Genomic DNA, 5,947 nt, shown 5'->3' on the forward strand with positions numbered 1-5,947 from the left:
GAAATAGTTCACCTAAGGAATTTTTCCATAATATGTAAACCTCGTTTTAGAATCAAGCCATAGTTATTTCATTTGAATTGGAGTTATTTTTGCAACACATTTTGCTGTGTCATACGCATTTGACAAGAATTCCTACAAATATTTATCGGTAAATATCGATTGCACCACATCACTATTAAAGAGTCAACAAAACAGACAACATACGAAACGTTACTTTAATCTCCGAGGTTAAAAAATAAATTATAATATGGTAATGTTAATATTACTTACTTATGCGCAATATGACTTACGATCACGGTTTGCGTCTGAGCGGCGGGGTTGGAGGGACCCGGGTCCTGTTGGATCATAATGAAGTGGCTGTGCTTATTTCTGCTGTCTCTGGGTGTGAGACGTATATATTTCTACACCACAACGATATCTCATGCCTCGAGAATCGTGCCCTGAAACATGTAATTTTTATGCTCATCTCTAATATTATTCGTCAGTGCGCGATATTTGTGCGTTTTCTGTATTTCATGGTCTTTTCACATCGAAGCGAAATTACCTGCGTTCTACATCGTCCTACAAAGTTTTTTCAGATTTCGCTTAAAATTGTCTCCAAAACCAACTACCGATTTGTTCAAAAATACCTCAAAAAAGAAACCATAATATTAAAGACCTAGGAAGCCTAGGAACCTATTGGTGCAAATGACACTTCGTGTTTTATACTCAATCCACGGAGAGAAGTTACTATGGGGTCCTCTCTGTTACGTACGTATACCCATACAAATGGCAAAGACATGAAAGTCGGTGGGCGTTAACCATTTTGAGTGACAAACCAATCGAACAAACGAATCTATGTTTTCCGTTTTACTCTATTAGAGAACCTGTTCTCAAAAACATTCGAAATTTAAAAACAAAACATAGGGTCGTTTATGATTGGTTGGCCACTAAAATGGTTAACGCCCAGAGATTTTTTTTGTGTCTGTCATTATATGGAATTACATAACAGAGAGAGCCTTCCTATACCTACTTACTTTGTGGATAGAGTATTGTTTATGGGCATCTTTTTTCTTAACCAAGTTTATTATTGTTCAGGGCGAAATACTTTGGAGATTAATCGTAGGATCATTCAATCACAGCCAAAACTTTTGAAATGGCAAATTGGCTCCTATTCCTGACAGCAAAATATGATGGCAGCTTTTATCACTTTGGTTCTGAATTCGAGCCTTCCCTCGTTTCACATCATCAGCGTCTGCAGTTCTACGCCGTAATCCGTATCTCTTCCGTTGATAGTATGGATTACTATGGGTCTACTATCGCCAACTAATTATCGCCGCGATATTTTTAATTTTTTGAGAAAATAAGGTATACTTGGGATTTCTCGAGGAAAATTAAATGCTTTTTTTAAGTTTCGTGTCAAAGTTTTTGTTTTAAGAAAAATGTAACATTATAATGGTTCTACCGTCGTCCGTTGTACACTGTGAAGTATTCACGAAATAATAGTATTACGGTGGCCTCTAGATTCCATCTTAATTGGACAGTTTAAACAAATTGTAGGTGTACCGTTTGATTGAGACGTAGGGTGGGGTGGGGTGTGGTTTACGGGAGGTTGATAGCGACGTTGAATTCCTTGATTTTAGGGTTCGTATCTCTAGAAAAAAAAGGAACCTTTTGTGTTATGTCTGTCTGCCTGTTGTGTGGATCTTATAGGGTACTTTTCGTTAACCTAGAATCATGAAAGGCAGCTAGTAATGTCTTATGGCACAACTAAAGAAGAAAAATCCGTTAACCGTGAATTTGTACTTGCATCACAAAAAAGTTGTTTTATTTTATTGTACAGATACCTTCGAATGCGAGTCCGAATCGCACTTAATCTTACGGTTGTCTTGATGATTTTTACGTCAACTGTCATCCTCCTGCAACCCGCGTCCTACTTCACTGTCTCAGTGAAACGGTTTACATGTAGGAGTTTGACTTTTATTTGATGGTCACTTTCTATGATGTAGGTACAACTAAGTTCCTGCTGCTCTACTACAGTTTCGTGCCAGTCAATAACGATTTCGTTTAATTTATACATAGAAAACGCACAAATGGAACGCGCAATGGATTATATGGATATCGCGCATCGAAGTTTTGTATCTTTGAATCGCAATGTCAGTGGGCTGTGAGTGTCGATACTTTAGAATCAAAGCAGTTTTCACAAAACCCGATCTGATAGTATCTTGCATATCTCATTGAACATGTAATTTAGCTATACACTACGTAAAGTGGCCAGCAAAAACTGCGTTACTTACTTTCGATGTCTATCATTGAGATTTATTGGTGTAGCGCACGAGTGAGGAGGCTCCTGCGGTAGTGGGGCGGTGCGGGAGGGGGACAGTTGTCACAAGTTGACGAATCACTGAGCTCTCGCGTCACGTCCTCACACCCCTCCCACACCTCTCTACTACCGCAGGAGCCTACTCAGTTGCATTGTTCTTAGAAGTTAGACTTCATCTCAGTTGGGCACCAAGCTTATTCAATAAAAAATAAGGATGCATGTATTGGATATGCATGTTCACTGAGTTACGTATTAGACTTAAAGGGGCTGGATTTTCTGTCATTAGAATCAGAACTACGTGCGGAATTTGAGCGTCGTCTATCCTTTTCCTTTAAGAACTTTTATGGTTGAGGTCACAAATGTGTAACTATTCCTGTCATACAGAATTAAATCTAATCGGTCTGTTATGACTTTGTAACTTTCTCTATATCTAATTTATATTCCAAATAACGGCTTAGTTTGTTTGTCTATCTACTCTTAAACAGCCATCACTCTAGGGTATATAGTCAGAAATGCGTGTCCATCTATCTCCCGTACCGTCAACGGAATTTGTATATTATTTAGTCCGGGGTGAGACGGCACCACTTCCCCGTGTATTCACCCTAGGGTGACTGTTTAAGAGTTTATAAACGGGATAAGTGATTTACTTTAGTAATATTCCGGCATGAGCAATGTGCATACATAAAAGGGAGAAATTTTTTCATAGACTAATCGTCCCTACATCAGATTGGATGTGAAAACTGAAAGTTTCTGCGTCTATTAAATACATTAAGTATCGGCGTTGTATTATGATTAGTAGATAAGACAGATCTCTGATTATGTAATCTTATTGCTATAGGTGTAGCGCATAACTGAGGAGGCTCCTGCGGTAGTGGGGCGGTGCGGGAGGGGGACAGTTGTCACAAGTTGACGAATCACTGAGCTCTCGCGTCACGTCATCACACCCCTCCCACACCTCTCTACTACCGCAGGAACCTACTCAGTTATGCGTTATACCTGTGCGCAAATAGTTTCAACTAAATGTTTTAATGTGTATTTAATAAATAATGAATCATTGTTCAACTGTTTGATTACTTAACAGTATCTGAGAGTTGTAAATGCAAAGCGTCTTTAAAACGTGATATAAAATTAAAATATTTTAGATAAATTGGCGCAGTCGCTGGAACGTTGATTGTCAAAGTATCAAATACGCGTCGAGCCTTAGGATGCCTGTTTACTAAACTGAAGTGGAACGAAGATATTGTGTGCTTAGCTTGTGCAGAGGAATCACATCTCTGCTCCACTCCATTTTAGCTGCCAGGCTCCCTAAATATGTTTATTGTACAGTTACTTTAAAAAATACGCTTTTCTACTAGTAACTAGATTAAATGTTATTTATTTTGCAAAATGAGTTAGTATATTTTCTATTATCTGTACATAATGTTACATATCATCTTAAGCTGTATATTTCGTGATTATTATATTATATGATTTAAAATTCTGTAAATTATAATTAGTTTCATTTTATACAATATATGATTTTATGAATGCTGTATTTTATCATCGTTTTGTGCAATTAGTTCTTCCTTTTTGTTATTTTATTGTTATTTATGTCATGTCTTTGTATTGTATTAATCTCGAATTTGATTAATATATAGCTTTAAGCTATGTTTTATGCTTGTTTTATTTTAGTTATCGAAAATAGGAGGGTGCCTTTTGCCAAATATAGACATGCACCTAAACATGAATTTTAATGAAGAGAGCTTTGAGATTATTTTAATTTTTATCTACAGTATAAAATTTACTGATTTTTATTTAATGCGATTCAACTATTTTGTAATTTAAGAGAAAAATTAAACATTTAAATTTGATTTTAAAATCTATACTCATTGGTTATTTGTAATGGATGAAATTATTTGTCTGAGCACTAAGCAAAGCTTAAAGCTGTCATCATACCAGGTGCAATTTCGTAGCGTTGCATAACCTTGACAAAAAATCATGGCTTTTTTATATTAATTCAACTGAATAAAATCGAAGTACAACTAGCTGTTTTTAGAATTAAATATATTATCTTATAAATTTTTAATTATAATTCATTATTTTAGTAAAAAATAAATTATAATAAAAAAACTATTTTTGTAAGGTGCTGTATTGAATGTGGGACGTAGAAGAAAGGAATTTGAGATTGTATTAAAACTGAGCTTCCAGCAAAGTGGCAACATTATGGTTATACTCTTTGAATGGGGGCAAATTGTGCTTCCGGTATCAAAAAATGACATTTTCTAAAACTAAGGCGTACGTTCGGGCTGGGTGACACACGATGCACGATAAAAAATTACAATGAATAAGCTCTTAAAACAATAAATAGGGTTAAATGCACAGAATTCATTTTTCGGGTATGTATGGTGAGGTGAAACGCATCGTGATGACTGCAACGCCCATGATACACGTGCAAAACTAACCCCACTACATTTGGTCGTACCTTGAAAACCATGCCGCCGCCGTTACACAATTTTATAAAAAGTTTGGGAGTCGTGATGAAAATAGTGTGGGATAATGGTCCACCCTTTGAATTCATATACATATATAATGATTAAACAGGGAAATGATACCGGGAAGGGCTTATTTTTGTGTTCTAAAGCAACGCAATAAAGTATCTTTGACAAGCTGTTTAAAATTCAGTTTACTTTCGCACAAACTTCGATTTAAAATAGTTTTTTCAAATGCTGACTTCAGTTCCCTATTTTTTACCTAATAGTATGTTTTATAATCTGCTGGTATGTTATTGCGTTGTAAATGAAAATGCAGGCAACGAAATCCTTGTTAACGTATAAGCTATACAAATTACAATGTCTGAATTCTTCCGCAGTTTTATGTGAAAGCTTTAAAGTTTGAAACATATAAAATGCGCGACGGAACGGGATCAACGCGGCTCCAAGAAGTTTTAATACAAAGATACAAAGAATTGTATGCAGAAGGAACTTCTTCATATCGCGTGGTCGAGCCTCGCCCCTAGAGTCGCGTACATTTTCTGGTCAAACGTGACAATTGTGACTATCACATTGCTACAACCGCAATTGATTGAATTAAGTCGGTTACATACTTATCGTGGTGTGTCGCGATGCATCAGGAGCATATCGATCGATACAGAGAGACGATACAAGCCGTCACGACACGCCACTCTACTCTGAACCATGCTAAAGGCCGATTCACACGCGCGCACGTACACTTGACACGTGCGTAGTGACGCGCGTGAATCCGTAGATATAACTGCACGCATTACGTCTACGCGAACGTTCACGCCACACAAGCGGTATGCCATGTCTCATACAGTTCCATACATTACAACGCAATGGTACGCTCTACGTCTACGCTTACGGAGGCTGTGTGAACGAGCTGTAAATGTATAAAACCGATATTATGCTTTTGACGCGTCACGACACTACACCTTACTATATTCCGGTCTTGTGGTAATTTTGCTGCAGTAGTGTATTTTGGCCAATAGCGAAAGAGTATCAGCAAATGAGAGATGATTGCGGTCATCGCAGTATGTCGTGAGTTGATAGAAGATGCAACCACAGCGTCAACACAAGTAGATGATTTATTCTGAACAGTTGAGTCGTGCGTTGAGAGGCCCGTCAATTTGCTTCTTAACCCCTAAAGTGG

The sequence above is a fragment of the Maniola jurtina genome, chromosome Z (assembly GCF_905333055.1).
Source record: "Maniola jurtina chromosome Z, ilManJurt1.1, whole genome shotgun sequence".
Lineage (NCBI taxonomy): Eukaryota > Metazoa > Arthropoda > Insecta > Lepidoptera > Nymphalidae > Maniola > Maniola jurtina.